The following is a 19,402-nucleotide window of genomic DNA, read 5'->3' on the forward strand; positions in this document are numbered from 1 at the left end:
AACCGATTAATCGATTATCAAAGGACACTGATTTAATAGTTGACAACTAAACGATTAATCGTTGCAGCTCTAGCTCAAAGCCTATAACACAAAATCGCTGTATACACACGTAAAACTGAATAACATATACTTCTTTATATATATTTATATGTCGACGCGGTTGACTCCTCGTGTGTGGACACAGCGTAACAGTCAGGCTATGGGTGTGGAGTATGGAGGTCAGGGGAGGTAGTTTGGCATACAGTTGTGCTTGACTTTGACGTCAGCGGTTGGGGCTGCGTTCACAACAGCCAATGACAGCATGATAGTGCGGCTCCTGATCTAGCTTTAGTGCTGTTAGCAATATAATCATATACTCCAGCGTCAGTGACAGAGGCAACATAAATCATTTCTTCTGGCTTGTCATGGCTGTTCATTATTTCACATAACTGTAACAACCACGTTTAGTTCTGTATCCAGTGTATGGATTAGTAGCACCTCCTGATTCGAAAAACAGTTTGACATGAATTAATTACTTGAACACTCAACTGTTGCAAGTTTCGCTCCTTAGATCTTAGCAGGCAGTGAATGTTTATTGGGCGCCATATACTGTACATATGATGGCATGTCTAAATTATTGCTCCCTATAAAAGACATGCTACATAAAAGAGATGACAAAACAATGGAAGAACGAGACTTTCGTGTTTTCTCTGGGCAACCTTCTTTGGCTTGGCATCCTCTGCTGTTATGTTTACTCCCGTTAGCGCCTGTTGCCAGAATCATGACAGACGGGGGCGGGCTGGAGAAGCAGGCTTTTAAAAAAAAAAAGAAAAGCATAAATGGTTTCAGTTGAGACTGCAGAAGGTGAGACTGGTAGCCAAACCTAAGACAAGTGAGAAGAAATACAAGATCAAGACACGACTGAGACAATAGGGAAAACATGTGTTGTACTTGGTGAAAAAAAACTATGAATTTGAGATTCTTTGACTAGTAAAAACATGCTGCCTCCAGTGCAGCCGCCACCATCCATCTTGTTCCCTCGCATTTGAAATGCGTCGTCCGTGTCGACCTTTAACCTCTGCGGCCGTGTCACTTCCTCTCTCCAGCGGCGTCCCACTCCAGGAGGAGGGGGTGGACGGGTCACAAAGGTTAGCAGGTTGAGCTGTCAGCACAGGTTTCACGTCTTAAGTGGGACATGTGAGGGATTGGGGTGGGACGCGCAGAGACTGCAGGACACTGTGTGGGGTCACAGCAGATCTGATTTATTACTATTATCACTGAACTCCATGTTGTTTTACTCCATCACTTTTTCACTACTCTGTCTCATTCGGCTTTCAACCCATCGGTCTTCATGTGAGAGTAGCTGCTCTCTACCATCAGGCCTCTCCTGCCATTTGTGTTGGTATGCAGGGATCATTATTTCCCAGAGTGTCTTCCTCATCAACCATTATCAGTATAATGTTGGTCCATTTTAAGCTGAATTTGTCTTTTTGTTGTTGTGTCGAGTCAAGTTCCACCAACAGACTGAAAATCTGTCCCCATAAACACAAAACATGTGCAGTTAATAAGCGTGATTTGAAGCAATGTGGATTATTTCTCAGGGTTTTTGTTGATTCTCACATGAATAGTGACTGGTTCAGCAATGTGGTTGATGAAGCAAATAAAATAAAAAAACAAATTGAACTGAATTTTGCTAATGAATTTAGCTAAATTGGCCACTGGCTGAACCCAACAGCACAATCCCCTATACTCCATCCCTATTCCATCCCATCATTAGTCCATTAGTCGTCAACCAACACTAGTAGGAGTGAAAGTACTGGTAGTACTAGTAGTATTTCAACCCGGTCTCATGGGAAGGTGTATAAATAGCATGACATTACATGGACATTCCGCTTGTCATGAGGACTCATTTTAGCCCTTTTGTGTGTCATTTTTACACCACGCAACAAAACTACGGTAACGGCCGCAGTTTGATTTAGGCAACAAAAATACTTAGTTAGGTTTAGGAAAAACGTCATGGTTGGGCTTAAAATAAGTACGTAAACTAAGTGAAAAATACGTACGGAAACAATTTACAATAACTACAGAAAACACGTCACAAACGTCACTAAGCAACACGTCACTAACGCAACTTGCAAAACAAAACACTGGTCTCCTGGTTGAAAGCTGTGTGTTTGTTGGACCCATCGCCCTCCTCACTCGCCTGCTTGTAGCGGTCTTTTTATTCTACATCACCAGCTCTGAGTGTGGCGTATTTTCGTGGATGATATAGACTAAATGATGTACAAATGACACGCCAAAAGCAATCTTCAACATCTTCATCTCCCTCATACACACACTCACACACACTCACACAAACAACTAAAATGGCCAAGTCCTCTCCTAGCATAGACACACACACACACACAAACATATATACCAAACCAACACACGTCCATCAACTCGCACCCATGCCCTACCTTCCCCTTGCCTTTCTGAGACAAATCCTTGTGATGTAACGTTTGTCTCAATCGCTGTTTTGTCACATGTATCTCAGTTAAATCACCTGTGTCTTGTGTAACTTGACAAAAAAGAGTACTTCATTTTCTTTTCTAAAAAAAGTTTAAAAAAAACAAAACATGCTAACATTTTAGATATTATTACGTATTATTTACAGCGTACATTTTGTTAACAAATGTTCTCATTTTACAGTATGGCAGGGTTCACTGTTTTTGGGTGGGGACCTGTCAAAGATGGGTGGGAATAGATATAACTTGATTCTGTTTATCAGCACCCCCACTCAGAACTCTTAGTTTAAGTGTGAAGTCACAAAAAGTGAAAAGACAGTGTCTCTTTTCTCTCCCAGAACAAATGATTCTGAGCTGCTATAACAGGACAGGAATTCATGGCTTTGTCCTATTAAGTGCCTCCGGCTCTTCCCCTCTGTCTCCTTTCTCTCTCCTCTCTTTTCTTCCTGGCTATCTATCATTTATCTTGCCTCTACCTGTGATGATCTGAAACATCTCTGTCAACAACGTGTGATTGTGTGTTTTCATGCATTTATAAGTCGGCGTGTGTGTGTGTGTACGTGCTGACCTCTGTGGAGGAACATCTGCCTGGTCATGCTGGCGAGGGACAAACAGAGAGGGGGGAATTCTTAACAGGCCTCAAATAAACTGCTTCACAAAGGGGAGTGGGGAGGACACTGAAGTCTGCCAATCAACTGATTTTTTTTCCAGATAACCTGGGGCTAAAAAGATAGAGTGAACCTCCCTGAACAAACGCAGAGGAGACCAAAGAAAGTTACTCCCAGTCTTTACCTGGGTGGCGACGCGGCAGGTTGTTTGCTGAGGCTTTGGACTGACTCACAAATCAAAGTGTGTGTCAGAATGGAGAGATTAGGGACCCAGAATAGGTCTGGGATCCTACCTGCACCCTTGTCTCTTTGTTGTCACCCACCTGGATGAGCTGTTAGCGTCGCGTAACACAACAGAGACACTTTCTAATACCCTGATAAAATGCAGCTGTTTATCTTCTGCTTCAGAACTGAGGATGCCAAGCAAACGCTGTTTGAAGCATTAATGAGTGTAGCATTGTTGGTAGCGGGAGATTCCCTTTTCCACTGAAGCATTCTGCTGCTCTCAGTGTGGCCTGTCCCAGCAGCTGCTGTCATCTCAGGACACGACACAGACCTTAAAGCTGGTAGTACACTGTCAGCCAGGCTGTTCTCATACACCGTTCATAGCTATACCTATGAAAAGTAAATGCAGAGTAATGTGTATTCATCCCACAAATGTCTCCTGTCGTGATGTGATATGTTTTTTTAATGTACCCTTTTAATAGCATTTTTTGCACATGCGGACCAAAGACAGATTTTTGCCTTTTCTACACGAAAAGCAGAGAATAAAGTATCTTCTATTTCTTCTAAATCAATTTGTATGTAATCCACATAATCGTTCGGGGTGGATGGGTGGGTCAAAAAACACACCAGACTTTCGCCCAGGTGCCCGTGTGAAACCAGAAGTCAACGTTTATGTATTTGTCACGTAACTTCCGTACTTAAGGCACTTAACTTACGGCACTTCCGGTGTTATTTTGACCCAAACCACTTTTCCTTTTCCTAATCCTAACTAATAAGTTTTGGTCACGGAACTTCCGCACTAAAGTTACGCCACTTCCTGTGCAGCCTAACCACTTCCAGGTTTGGCGTAATTTAACCACCATCTTTCCCTTTCCCCAACTAAGTAGTTTTGTTGCCTAATCCTAACTAACTAGTTTTTGTCATGGAACTTCCGTACTTAAGTTACACCACTTCCGGGTTGGCGTAACTCAACCACGATATTTTCCGAACCCTAACTAAATAGTTTTGTTGCCTAAACCTGACTAAGTAGTTTTTGTCATGGAACTTCCGTACTTAAGTTACGCCACTTCCGGTGTGACGTAACGACTTCCGGTTTGGCGTAACTTAACCACCATCTTTTCCGAACCCCAGCTAAATAGTTTTGTTGCCTAAACCTAACTAAATTGTCTCCTGTGAAGACGGAAGTTTATTTTGAAAAGACTGGAGCGGAAATTGACCCTGGACATGCACGAAATTATGTTTTTCACAAGATATCATGCAAACTATTGTATGATATGTTGTGTCAGCACATGGAGCTAAAGGGAGAGAGAGAGAGAGTGAGGGAAATACTCGATGAGCAAGTTTCAAAGAGAAAGGGGAAGTTGCAGCACCTCGTGAGACCTGCAGGATTTGTCGTTCACAAAGTGTAATACATATTATCAGATTGGTTTGGATGGAGTTACAGCACAAAGCATACAGTTAAGTCAGGTTCTGCTGAATAAAATTCCCTACTGTGGTTGCCTTACGTTTGTTTATCAGGAAGCGGGTAACTGATGTTCTCTGCCAGGAGCTCAGGTTTCAAAGACGAGGCTGGATAATGGAAGACGTTTAAAAAGCCATCTCACACAATGCAGGATCTTAAGTCCTGGATGTCTTGCTCATCATTCATCTGATCCCGTTTCCTGACTTCTGAAGATCGAGGGATCTAATTCAAACCTTTTCAGCTGCTTTGTGTTCCCACTGTATTCACTCTGTTTTGAAAAAAAAAAAGGAAATGCGTGTTTTGACAACTTCACATTTCACTGGCTTTCATGCTACAGATTCCCCGCCTCCCGTGCTCCATCACTCTCCCACTCCTTGTGTTCCCTCTAGGTGAAGTGAACCTTGTCTTACTGTTAAATGAAGCTCTGCAGGAACTCAGGAGAGAGAGGTGGGGCGCTACCTTTCGGAAGTGAAGCTAGCTCTCTGACCCGACGTGGTGAAAGGCCCTTAGGCTTTCGCTGCATCGCTCTCATAAGATGATCTCCATGGGGAAAGCAGGAGATTACACCTGATAGGAAGGAGACTTAGCATTAAGTCAATTGGCCCCTTTGTGGAATAATCCGCTCTTCTCATCCAAGTCATTGTGATGAGTGATAAGTGTGTATGAGAGGAGAAAATAAAATAGCAGAGTAATGCATTAACTCGGCTTCTGTTCTCATGTTACGTAAAACCAATATTATGAGATTTAGTTCCATGTGATGAGACACACTTTTGCAGTATTGTGATTTCATTAAGGAATTTAAAAAAAATAATAATAATAACTTTTTTTTCCAACCAGCCCAGTGCTGGAAATGTCACATTCACTTAAACTCTTTTGGTACATGTCCACAGCCTCCATCCTTTCCACGCTTCCCATTTATGTAAGCAGCCATGCAATGCATTCTGGTAGCGTAACAGCGCGATTCGAGAAACGATATGTAACATTGAGTACTAGGCTACTTTATGCAAATCAAGGACATCCGGCACTACTCGCCACCTCTGGAAACTCCCTAGGAACTTTTAAACTAACTGTTGTTGATCCAAAATAAAGACAGATTTAGCTTATTCCTCGCATAAATTGTTTTCAGAAACACATTTCGTTGAACAATTTTCATGATATAAGACAATAAAGTTTCTAAACGGGCCACCGTGTTGGTTCCGGTTTGAAAGCTGAGAGCAGCAGCCCAGGAAGGAAAGTGTTCATCCAATCTGGTACCTCGTGCCGTGTGTCTAGTGGCAGCCCATCAAGCGTCCAATGCTGGGAAGCGAGGTGTTCCCTCGCGATAAAAACGCTCCTGTAGACATGTACCATTTGACAGGACACCGGAAAGTATGACACATCAAATAACTGAATGTGTCAGAGCTTATTTTATCTGACTGTTAGTAACAGGAACTTCCAATTTGTTATCATTGTATCAAAATTACGTAAATTCACAGTTCACAGTTCACTTAACTCAACTGTACAATAATGTGTGCAATAATTCAACTGTGCAATGTTCTGTCATTAATACTGTATTTATACTGTACATTTCAAGAGGTATTCTTCTTTAATTCTTATTTATACCATTCTGGCATTTATATTTTACAGCTATGATTAAAAAAAGTTATTTTTATAAAACGGTCACTATATCCTGACAGTAGTGCAAGAGACAGGTAATCTGAAAGAAATCATGTGCCTCTGTGTCCTCCGGTGCTCCTAATGGCATCTACAAGATTTTACAGACCGGAGGAAAACAACCAATCAGAGCCGAGCTGGAGACTGCCGTCTCTGAGCAGCTGTCAATCACTCCGATAAACTCCGATCAAACGGTCAAACTAGGCAGCACTGATCAAATGTAAATCAATATTCTGTTACTGTAATGCCTATTTCTCTCCTCAAATGTTTTCAGAAACATCTTGTAGTGTTCTGTTTAGCTGTAAAATAGGAAAGTTTGTGACCCGGCAGCCATGTTGAGACCAGTTGAGGAAATACCAATCACCGCCCACCAACCGGAGCAATTTATTTAATTCTTATTTTTACCATTGTACACTTAATAGATCCCACTTCTCAGCATTTTGTATTTACTTGTTTGCACTGTGGTTATATGCTATAAATTGCACACTGTAGTGCAAATATTTGTACATATTTAATATTTCTTATTCTCATTTCTTATTTTTTATTTGATTACTTTATTATTTTATTTCTATTTTCTTACATTTCTTTATGTCCATATAAGAGCAAATAGTTTATTGAGCCCCCTGGGGATCAATAAAGTATTTCTGGTTCTGATTGTGAAAGAACACAGCCTGTCATCAGCAAAGCATCTTTGAAATGCCATGATCCTCATCACTCATCCTCATCACTCTGTCTTCACACTTGACTGCTTATTGTGTCTTCTAGGAATGGCATCCTACCAAGTGCTCAGGACCAGCCTCAGGAGCTGATCTCAGGTAAGACCAACTACCTTTTTGTTTTTTCGCTGAGCTCACGTGAGCTTACTGATTCATGTGAGCAACCACTCGCCCGCGCGCCTCATAACTGTGTTTGAACTCGCTGGATCTCGAGTCAAAGTGGCCTGAATGATCATATTCTGAATGACTCACGACGAGCTGCATATGAACAGACACAAGATATGTCGAATGGCTCTCGGCTGTGTGTCAGGAAATGTATGTTGTGTGTCCTGAAACGTTACACGGCTCTGTAACAGAGATATGGATGATACATTATGGAGGAAAGAATCAATTAAATGTTTTGTAAATGCCTCCAGAAGATATAGATTGTGTTAGTGAATGCCCCTGCTATCCCAGATGCCATCTCTGTTAACAATAGATCACAGCACTGCTGGGCTTGTAGTTTTGTTTTGATTGAAACCAGTCTCGCTGGCTTGTCTGTCTGTGCACAGGAGCCTGAAAAGCTTTCTTCTGCCTGCTTATAGTCTTCTTCTGTCATGGTTGTTTCTGAAAACTTTATGAGGGAGTAGTGGAAATTTTTGCTCATTACACTCTGACTGATCTTACTTTAGAAATGAAACTAAGTGTAGCTTGGATTGGCCTACAGTTGTGCTGATGTTTGCATGATACTTAACTAAGTGTCATATCGGTCTGGTTTACCCAGCTCATGGCTGGTGTTGTGCTCCGTTGTCTATTCTCTGACTCTCTGCAGGTGTATAAATCCCTGATAATGGGAAATAGAAGTAGCTTTCAGCGAGGTAAAGGTCAGCAGAGTCTATTATTGACCTTGTTACTGTCATTTTCAGTATCACAATGATATGATACCACCGCTGTGTCTTTCTCTGCCATCGAAACCCCACAAGCATGGATTCCTGTAAATGTTAGCTTTAGGTGGTTTCTCTGCTTCTATTGTTTTGCACACAATGACTGAATTGCTTTTTAAATTGCTAATCAAATTTCTTTTGCTATGAAAAGTTACAACAGAGTGTTCTCACACGGTGTCAAAAGCATGTTTATAAGAGGTGAGGCTCATGTGAATGTATGTACTGTATTGGATTGAAAACGAGAACACTTTTGCAACACTTGGTTTTGACTTTCTGGGGATAAGAAGCACTCTGAATAAAACAGCATAAATACAATTTTGATATCTTTTTAAATGTATTTTTCAAATTTAAATATAAAATAAAATCCATAAACTCCATAAAATATACGCCTTCAGAATCCAGCAGACATGACAAACAACCTAATGGTATTTTTAGTTACATCTTAACACCTCAAAGAAAATAAATCATAAGGTGCAAACCAGTAACACACCATTACAGTATCATCTCTCATGGAAGCAGCAGGTGGAGATGCGTTCACAAGTCACGGCTGTTGTTGTTCTCCTCACAGTGATAGTCCGAGGAGAGGCAGAGATCACAACAAATTATAGTTCAAAACACGCAGACGTCACAATGCCACCACGGTGTATGAAGAAGAGAGAGCACAACAAACAGAAAGAGAAAAGGACAATTACAGAATCAGTAAGAGAGACTGTTGGTTGTGTGATGATGTTGATGTCTGCTCCTGAAACATAACACGACCCCAGTATTTTCATCAGGGGAAACTATATTTTTATGCTAAATGCAGTACCTGTGAGGGTTTCTGGACAATATCTGTCATTTGTTTTGTGTTGTTAATTGATTTCCAGTAATACATATATTCATACATATGCATAAAGCAAGCATATTTGTCCACTACCATGTTGATAAGAGTATAAAATACTTGACAAATCTCCCTTTAAGGTACATTTTGAACAGATAAAAATGTGCGATTAATTTGCGATTTATCGTGATTAACTATGGACAATCATGCGATTAATCACAATTAAATACTTTAATCGATTGACAGCCCTAGTTGGTGTTATCCCTGTTGAGTTGCACCAGCATTTCTCTACAGATGTTGGCACATGCAGGGTTGGTTGTGTTTCATCACACACACAAATGATTGGGTTGATTGTAAAAGACCAGCTCACTTGTCATAAACTTGCACCTCAATTGGACGTCACCGTACACTTTCTACATACTAATTAGCCCCACTCTGCGAGAAGAAAAAAAATGCATACAGTGCAGTCCAGTGTGATGGAGCGTTCCTGGGTCAAGTGGCTGCTCTCAGGGTGACTCGACACTTTTGACATGTGGTTGGCTGTTCAGCGGCAACACAACACTTGTGTTCACAACGTTTTTTCTGTTAGGATTAGGACTGTGCAGCTGCTCTGCTCCTCACTGCTTACCAAAACCGGGACTAGTAGGACAGAGGTGGAGCCCGCTGCACCAACTTCCAGTCATTCAATCACTCTCACACACATTCATTCAACACTGTGTTGACTTATTGTCATCGGTAGGTGTAACTCAAGGGGGGTTGTACTGATTAATGGTGAGAATAAGTGGATTCTACACACTGATTACTTCACTGTTTCTCAACATGATTACTGACAATGCACACCAATCGCACACTGTTAACAAGTTCTGGATGATGCACGATACAGTGATGGAATATCATGATCCATCATTGCTGACAGTTATTTAAACTCAGATGACTATTAAGATATTTAATATCTAGCTAGTGACTGGACAATATAGGATTTTATTGCAGATTGCGATAAAATACACTTACTGGAGACTTCTTTAGTATTATCTTCCTTATTTACTGGTTGCAGGTTTGACTCCATTACTGTAGGTATGATCAATAAGATCCTGTCTTCTGGGTTAGGCCCTTGTTTTTCTTCATGTTCATGTTCTAGAGCCAAACAGAGGAAACATCTGCTTTACTGCTGTTCTAACTGCTCCAGATCCACACAAACACACACACACACACACACACACACACACACACATGCACACAGGCAGGCCTAGTGGTTGGGCCTCCCAGAGGAAGAGTGTTACTACACAAAGCACACATGCATTGATACTTATGCACACACACACACACACACACACACAGATGCTGCCTGTCTTCCCCTCATCCTCATCCTGTCACAACCACCACCTCCGCCCACCACCGTCTCTGCCATCAGGACCTGCTCTGACAGCTGCTCTGGCATCCAAATCTATCAGTCCCATTTTCTGTCTGTCCTCATATTGGTCTGTCTGTTCTCTGTCTCTTCCTCTATCTTGACAAGCATTTCACTGACTGATTTAACGTTCGTCCAAACAAGTAAAAATGCACCAAATACGATATTACGGTATAAGTTTGAAGTTTAGGGTTGCAACTAACGATTATATTCATTGCCGATCAATCTATTGATTATTTTCTTGATTAATCGATTAGTTGTTTGGTCTATAAAATGGCAGAAAATGGTGAAAAATGATGATCAAACCCCAATATGATGTCCTCAGATGTCTTGTTTTATCCACAACTGAGGTATTCAGTTTACTGTCAGAGAGGAGTAAAGAAAATATTCACATTTAAGAAGCTGGAATCAGAAAATGTTACTTTTTTTTTTCTTGAAAAATTACTGAGACTGATTAATCAATTATCAAAATATTTGGTGATTAATTTAATAGTTGTGAACAGCTCTATTCAAGTTTATTTAATTTTGTAGTAATAGTAAAGACTGAATTATTAAGGCAGAATTTGGAAATTGTCTTCTTGTCTACCACATTTAAATCCTTACAGCTGTTATGGATGAGGTGTACATGAGTATCCAACTTTGAGCAAAATCATCATATCCACATGTTTTCATCAAAAGTTGTAACACGCCTTACAAAAATAATTTGTATCAGCGTTTTCTGATCTGCTACCATAGGGTTTGGTTAGGTTTAGGCACAAAAATTGTACGATATGGTTTTGGTTTTGGGTTCAAATCAACTGCCTTGTTAAGGTAAGGAAAACATAGTGGTCATGATTAAAAGAAACCAACGCCGTCTGTTAATAGGAAAGGATATACGAGCAGCAGTCTCTTTATAACAACATCATGATGTTGTCATAAACAACTACTTCTGCCTTTGCTTCCGAGAGGCAACTTTTATAACGCAAGCGACCACTATGGGTCCTTTTCAGGTAATTGCAGGTTGTAGGCATTCGAAGAAATTACCACTACTGTTATTTTTCTTGCGAGGACAGTATCAACAAATTGTGTTTAGACAGATCGACAGGGCTTACGCAGATTAAAATGACCCCCAGAGATCAGGAGACGGTCCTGGGAAGGGGAGGCTGCAACAACGACTGTTTGTTGGTGCTACAGAAGATCAGACTCTGACTCTCTAATGTCTCGCCATCACTGAGACACAGAAATAGCCCTTGTGGGGGCCCTTTCAAATTTTTAGAATAATAACCCTCGTCACCCAAAAGGGAAAAGGCAAGGTCTGTCCTTCCCAGAGATTATGGTGGGAAGAATCGATGACTTCCTCCATCTTTCAACCTCAGGGGACAGGGACGACGACGTCCCTCTGGTATTAATAGTATCCTCTGATAAGCCGGCCAGAAAGCTGTCTTGTGGTGTCACAGCCTTTGGTCTCGTTGTGAGAACCTCTTGTTATAGTATCAAAGAGCTCTTATAGAATATACATTCCCTTGCCTTCCTGTTATTGTTCAGCTCCCTGCGCTTCACTGTACATCACAACCTTTTTTACAGTACAATGGGGGACACTTGAGTGTCCCATCAGTAGACACTTGACACTGCGTCTTTGACAGTTTTCTCTTCAGCTCCCTGTTGGGGCTGCGATGCTGCCCACTGCCCCAGAGCTGTGTTACTGCTGGAGCCTTGTGTCGTAAAATACTGGGAGCAAAGGTGATATGCCTCTCTCATTGACACGGCCGTTATCCTGAATGGCAGGTTGTATGTTTGCCTCAGGGCCAGACCAGCCATTCACCCCGACACATTGGTCACAAAAGGAGCTGTAAATACAGCCGCTCAGCCTTTCGATTAGCTCATTGTTTCTGGAAGAACAGGAAACATCATGTAACACTTCAGTATATATAGTTACAGAAAAAAAAAAAAGAGCTGTGCTGGGAGAAAGTTGTTTAAAAAAGTTTTTTAAAGACTGATACAAAGATGTGAGTGTGATTAGAAACAATGGTGTGGTTAAATTGAGAAGTGATTTGTGCCTATATTGAATTGATTTTTTTTCCTGACTTCTCAGAGTTATTTTTTTTTTTCATTCTCAGCTGGTTTGATAGCCTCAATGCCCCAAATAGGTTCTCTGAAAGGAGAGCATGGGAAAAATAGCTGCCGTCGTGGAAACTGCTGGGAAAAGGCTGAGTTCTCATTGGTAGCAGTGCAGGGCATTGTGGGATGTGAGTGAGCTGAGAACGACTGTTTTGCTCCTTCTGAGAAAGAGGAAACATGGAAACATGGACACAAAAAGCACAGAGATTAGACCGGACCACGCAGAGCTAACTGACGGCTGTTTATGCTCTGTTGGCTTCACTTCACTGAGACGTGGCTGGTCAGGGATAGTGGCGGTGAGTGTACACGGTGAGGTGGGCAGGGTGGCCACTCAGTTGTTTTCTCCAGCCGATTTAAAGTCCCCTGACGTCGGCGTGAGCAGTGGCGGCCTGCATACCGACATACCAGGCTGATGGTTGCCGGCCCATTAGCGAGGCCCAAGTGGCGGAGCCCACCCAGGGCTGCCGACCCTCTCCTGCCCACCTTCTGCCTTCCTGCCCAGCCCTGGCTCTGGATCACAGGCAGGCCACACGTCGGGGGACAGGTCCTAATGATGGCCGCAGCCATGCCATCCCTTTCATGCCGCAACCCAAGAGTACAATTTTAGCTAATGCTATTTCCTGCAGATAAGATGCAAACTTCTTACTTCTTCTTCTTCCTCATCATCAGAGGTTTGGGAGGGTGAGCGGTGGCAAAATACGTGATTAAGTCCGTGCTTTGTTTCATCATCAGCTGGTTGGGTTTTGCTCAGCTACCATGCCTGCTGTCATTAATTTAGAATATCAGAGAAGTCATAAATGAAGTGAAATCAGTGGAATGAAATAAAGGTCGGCCACTTTATGTGCACAGACCAGATCTAGTTATCCACATCCAACCATTTTGCCCTCCATCAGTCCCTAAGTGGCTTAATCAAGGCTTTGATACGTGATTATTTTACTCACCCAAGACCTTCTAAATTGTTTCCAGCCTAAAAGGAGATTGTTGGAGATATATATGCTACGTGGAAATGGTCTCCTGTTTTGCCGCTCTGTGGTCACACATTATCTTTTTCTAAGATACCAGATTAGGACCTTTGCAGTTAAGAAATAGCTAATTTAACCAGTTTTGACTGATTTTCACTATATAACACCCAGGATTAATAAAAACAAACAGATCCCTTATTCCGATAGTACCTGTTTAAAAGCAGACACCAATAAATTCCTACATTGTTTTTGAAAAATAAACAAAAATTGGATTTATTCTACCGTACTGAACTTTGTTGTGGCACTTAAAACTAAGACAGAGGACAAATTAGAGGACAAATTTATGTCGCTCAGTCATAATTGGTATCTAGATTAGTAGATTTAAACAGCATACCATCTGTAACCACGTAAGTGAGATCATCTTTCTGACAACTGATACATCATGTCACGATCCATGTTCTCAAAGATCCATCGTGAATCAGTCCAAAACAGTAATACTGGCATACAACCAACCTCAACTTGCTCTGCCTCATCTCACGGCTCTCTGCGGGCTAAAATAACTCTGATCTTAACACTATATGATTTGCTTAGATGTCATGCTTTGAATATGACAAACTGATCAATCATGTAAGTGATATTATCAGAGCAGCTCACAGCAGTCTATGACTCATGCCGGGCATGCACTACAGGAGAATCAAGCCGATTTAGGGCCCGATTCCCCCCCTCCGGACAACCGTCAGCAAAGCTGACGTTTGGTTTGGTTTGGTTTGATGGTTCTAAAGATTATCTTGCCATATTATATTATATTCGTGTGGTGTGAGGTGTGTTAAGAGATCAGCTCTGAAGTCCATCCTGGCCGCACCGATTTTAAATCATAAATATTAAACATGTTCAGTATTTACGATCAGATCTCCTGTTGTGTTCCGGGAACCCCGAGTACAGACAACGACACAGTCACGTGGGAAAGTACGATATAGCCAATTGTGAACCAAGCTGACCGAAGTGGAAGGAAAACCACCGCTGTCATGGCGACCGCGGCTAATGCATGAGCTAATGCAAAACGCGATGCATAAAGTAGTAGTAAGATGGACCTCAGAAATGGAGGACCAACTTGTGTGTGACCAACTTGTGGCAACAACACAATTGTTTATTTAACGTGTCTCTGTGACTTCATCCATATTTTGTTCTTTATTCTGTGTGAATTTTCAGTACAAACTGGGGCCAAAATATCGATAATTCTTCGTGCCTGTCCTCCGTACTAAAGTCACGTTTGATCGCGAGAGATTGTGCGAGACTGAGAGTCAAAAGTTTTGTTCATGAATGGAATATGTTAGTGTATGGTGTGCTGTTTGCGCAATGCAGCGTCATCCAGCAATACACTGCGTTGTCCAATCAAATGCATGGAACTTTTCATGCATCTCGTAGCATTTTGTTAATTTGACCTTGCAGAAATTACAGCTGCCCTTATGACTTTTGAACACATTACAATCTGAGTGACATCTTTGATCCGAACCACAACCCCTTGCGTTGCTGTGCTGCAGTAATATCAGTCAATGCTTTGTGCTTGTGATGTCTGCAAAAGAGAGAAAAAAAAGTCTATATCGACAGCAAAAGCGCTTCCTCCTTCAACAATCCACGTCATAAAGCCAGCTGAGTACACTTAGCGTGATTGTGGATCCTCTTGGCATTTGGTATCATCCCTCTGACTGTCTCTGTCTCGCCGTCTCTGTTTGAGGACAGCGGTGTCGTCAGAGGGGATGCGTGATGGCAGGCAAGGTCTGAGCAGAGCGCGCACATCCGTCCACGTGCCCCTCTGATCCCAATCATTCATAAATTCAGCCAGAGAGATTTGTATCCTCCATCCGCCCTGCAGTGTCTGTTATTTCTGTCCCCCGCCTCCCGTTGGCTATTAGGGAAGAATGAGATGTCACAGTACATACGCACACAAACACACTCACATGTCTGATGGTGATGACATCCGTCTGTCTCCTCTACTCATTTTGCTTTGGCATCTTTTCTTTGTACCTTTTTATGTCCATCATGTGGTTTGTTTCTACTTGACTGGTTCCATCTTTTTTATATTAGATGTTTTCTCAATACTTTACTCATCTCTTTTCTCCCTAGCTTCAGTTTTTCTTATTCGGTTCTCTCTGTTTCTCTCTATCTACACTTTCTCACCGTTTCTCCCTGTCCCTCTGCCAGACGAAAAAAAAATAAAAGCAGTGAAATTTCCCCTCAGTCATTTAGCCCAGATTCAACACTGCAGGCAGGCAGGGAGTGCAGAGGCTGTAACTTACCAGAATGTAAATAGAGCAGTGTTTTTCACATTACTTCACCGCTTATTTTTAGTAGCTGAACAAGAGCAGGCAGGGTGTGCCTTTTCAAGCCCCGACTGTAAGTCTTATCAGCTGAATACACAAGGGGAAAAAAGGAGAGAAATTATAAATCAAACAAAACAATAATGACACAATACAGGAAGTGATGTGTTGATTTATGGTTTAACTTTTAACTGTAACTGGCAGACAATTGTGACGTCATCTTGGGGAAAATAGGGGGAAACCGAGACAATAGTGAAGGAGACGTATAGAAATGTAGTATAAGTGAAAATGAAAGTGATTTATCTGTAGCTCATCTTGATTCGTGTATAACAAAGGTTCTCAAAATGTGGGGGAGGTGGGACAAAGTGGTTGTACCAAACACATAGAAATCAATATAACAAAACTAGGCCTGCTAATCCCTACCTCTGAAAACAAGAACACAAACACCTAACCTAACTTCACCAAAATGAATACAAGAGGTGTGGACTTGAGTCACATGACCTGAAAATACTTTATACCTTCCACCATGCTCAAAGATATGTGTATGTTATTTAAAAAGTGTGCCACGAATCACTTCATTTCCTGAATCAACTAATATTAACGCTGTTCATTCCCAGCAAGTCGACACTTAATTAACATCAGGTCCACTTTGTTTGAACCAATCTGACAGCATCCAATCAAGTTGAGGGGGAAACCATGAAGAACTAACGTTATTACGTTACGTTACGTTACGTTACGTTATGTTACGCGTAGCAGAAGGTTTGCATCCAGTGTGAAATCAACAATGTGTAGTTGTCTTTGTGTTCACAAGCGTAAAGTTTCACTTTCACTTTTGAAACGTAGTTATTTTAAGCCAAAATGGGATGTTTTTACCTAAACTTAATCAAGTTAATCAAGAAGCTGTTTTGTTTGTGTTCAAAACGTAAAGTTTCATGTAATTTTACAACGTGTTAGAACGTGTTGCTTTTAAGTTTCACTTTCAATTTTACAATGTAGGCGTAGTAGGCCCCTAAAGACCCACATCTATGGTGATTATGGCGACCAATTATGCCTATTTAATGGCCTGATAACAGTTGAATACGGTGGTTTTGTTGCATTTCTGTTTTGTTTTGTTTCAATTTACAAAAGTAACCACGTGTTTAAAACTGCGACCGTAATCCGGAAGAAAATATATTTCCCTCGACACGTAACTGAGAATGCAGTTTAGTTGTATGGGAACGTAATTTTGTAGGAGAAAGGGTTGGCAGAGAACAAAGAGAGCGTGAACTCTTAAGGCGCAGTCCTTTTATTGAAGTTTGAGGGAACCAATGAGCAGCATGACCGGGATGCACAGGTGGAAACCAATCATGTTGTTAGCACCTGGAAAGAAAACATGGGAGGGGGAGCCAAAGGAAAGCAGGAGGAAGGAAAAACACACACACAACAGGCACTTTGCCCCTGCCTGGCACGTAACACAATACTGGGGCAGCTTCTTTAAACATAGGGAAAGAATGTTGTCTCACTGTCTCTGTTTTTCTCCTTCTCTGATGCTCTGCACACACACTCGAGATGTAGGCTTCAACTTACAATTATTTTCATTGTCGATTAATCTGTTGATTATTTTCTCGATTAATCGATTAGTTGTTTGGTCTATAAAATGTCAGAAATTGGTGAAAAATGTTGATCAGTGTTTCCCAAAGCCCAAGATGACGTCTTGTTTTTGTCCACAACTCAAAGATATTCAGTTTACTGTCATAGAGGAGTAAAGAAACCAGAACATATTCACATTTAAGAAGCTGGGATCAGAGAATTTTGACTTTTTTTTCCTAAAAAATACTCAAACTGATCAATCGATTATCAAAATAGTTGGCGATTAATTTGATATTTGACAACTAATTGATTAATCGTTGCAGCTCCAAAGTCAAGAATTTTAATTTGTATAATTTGGTTCAGTATTCATGCAGTCTTCAGTGATCAGCGTTTGGATTTCCCTCCCAGTGACACCTTTAAAAGGAAGATTACTTAGTAATAGGTTTTGTATCATGAACTCCCAAAACAAATGGACTTCCTTAGCAGGGGGTAAAAGCCCAAGCTGAGCCACTGGTCAGTTTGGTAGTTTGCCCGAAGGCTCTCCAGCAGCGTTCTTCAGACGTAGCTGCCAGCCTTTCCTCGATTACTGGTCTAAATTCAGCTCATACCTTCCCGGTCTGTTCAAGCAGACACAGCGCCTGCAGCGGGGGGGGGGGGAAGCTAAGTGGTGGACAGTGGCTGTGCCTCGCTGCCGCCGTGCCTGGCGGTCTTCCTCCCAGCAGCCCCTCTGCTCACATCAGGAAATGTCTTTTTCCAACTCATTCTCCAAAGCTCTTAATTCCGCCCTGCTCTCCAGCGACGAAGCCAAAAGCGCTGTTAACTAGCTCTCCTCTAGCATTCACTGTCTTCCTCCGCAACTTTTACACGTCTACTAAGCAAAATCTGCAAGGTGATGCTCCGGGGCCGTTCCCACGCTGCGTAAATGAGGTATTGTTTTCTCAACTGAGCACAGGTCGCGCACGTTGTCTCACACAAAAATGGATGAAAGCAGTCTAGGTTGACGTATTTGTGTCTATGTGTGTATATGCATGCGCTTATAGAAGTGTGTTGTGAGGAAAGAGGTGCTAAACCGTCCATGTTCAGCGCAGTCACTGAACATGATGACTCAGTTGAATTTCCACTGAGGTAAGCTGTCACTCTCTGATGAACAGTAAACTCACAGAAGCACTGAGTCACACACCACACACACACACACACACACACACACACACACACACACACACAGACCATCGAATGTCCCCAACTGTAGTTTAAAGGGCCAGCTGGGATTATATGCTGAATATTTTCAATGAAGCCATCAATAAACACAACAGAACACAACTCTCTTCCTCTCTGTAATGATCTTGGTGCGCAGCCATAGATGCACACACACACACACACACACACACACACACACTCTTGTGCTTGGCCTTGTCCCTGTCCAAACAGCCCTTCTATAGTGAGAGGCTCCAATGGAGTGGATCAGGTCCAGCTAAGACACCCTTTCACACTTCCTCCCTCCCTTTCTCCAAACCCTCCCTCCTGTGTGACCGCAGGGCCTTCCTTCCTTCCTTCCTTCCTTCCTCCTGACACAGAGGCCTGGGGGAGTCGCATGGGAGTCAGGATGGCCGGATGTGGCCCGATCAGACGCAGAGACAGACTGACGGACTGACAAGGAACAGACATCACGCGGACAGGAGGATGCTGCGGCCGTTACTGTGGACTTTGGGCTCGGTTTTCTTCCCATCCGGAGCTACAAGGAGAATGACATCATTCCTGTTTTGATAGGACAACAGGAAGGTGGAGGGAGACGGAGAGCAGCGGGGCGCGTGTGTGGGCGAGAGCGTGAAGGAGTGTGAGGAAATGTAAGTGCTGATCAGAGAAGAGACAGCGCTGTGATCATGCCAGTGGAGGTAGATTTGACCTCATGTCCGCAAGAAGCTTCTATGCACCCCACGGACATTTTTAGTTCCAGAAACATACATGATGTTTTCCCACTCTTCCTCCTCCTACTGAATCTAATAAAGCACTAATAAGAAAGCTGGATTTGCCTCACAAGAGTTCATTTATACATCAGCCTCAAACACGGAGCGCATAGGGTTTGCAGTCGCAGGGCCTGCGTCTCACACAGGAAGAGCCCCAGCTATACAAAGCAACCTCATGTCTTAGTGTACAG

The 19,402-nt window shown here is 42.2% G+C and overlaps 1 protein-coding gene across 1 annotated transcript in view; it reads left to right on the plus strand.

Annotated features, from left to right (window-relative positions):
• LOC141765712 (G1/S-specific cyclin-D2-like) overlaps positions 1-19,402 on the plus strand; it is a 184,646-nt gene that overhangs the window by 109,408 nt on the left and 55,836 nt on the right. The window contains exon 3 of the mRNA XM_074631907.1: positions 7,200-7,249. The gene's annotated coding sequence lies outside the window, so the exon portion shown is untranslated. The remainder of the gene's footprint in view (positions 1-7,199; positions 7,250-19,402) is intronic.

The sequence above is a fragment of the Sebastes fasciatus genome, chromosome 4, assembly GCF_043250625.1.
Source record: "Sebastes fasciatus isolate fSebFas1 chromosome 4, fSebFas1.pri, whole genome shotgun sequence".
Taxonomy (NCBI): Eukaryota; Metazoa; Chordata; class Actinopteri; order Perciformes; family Sebastidae; genus Sebastes; species Sebastes fasciatus.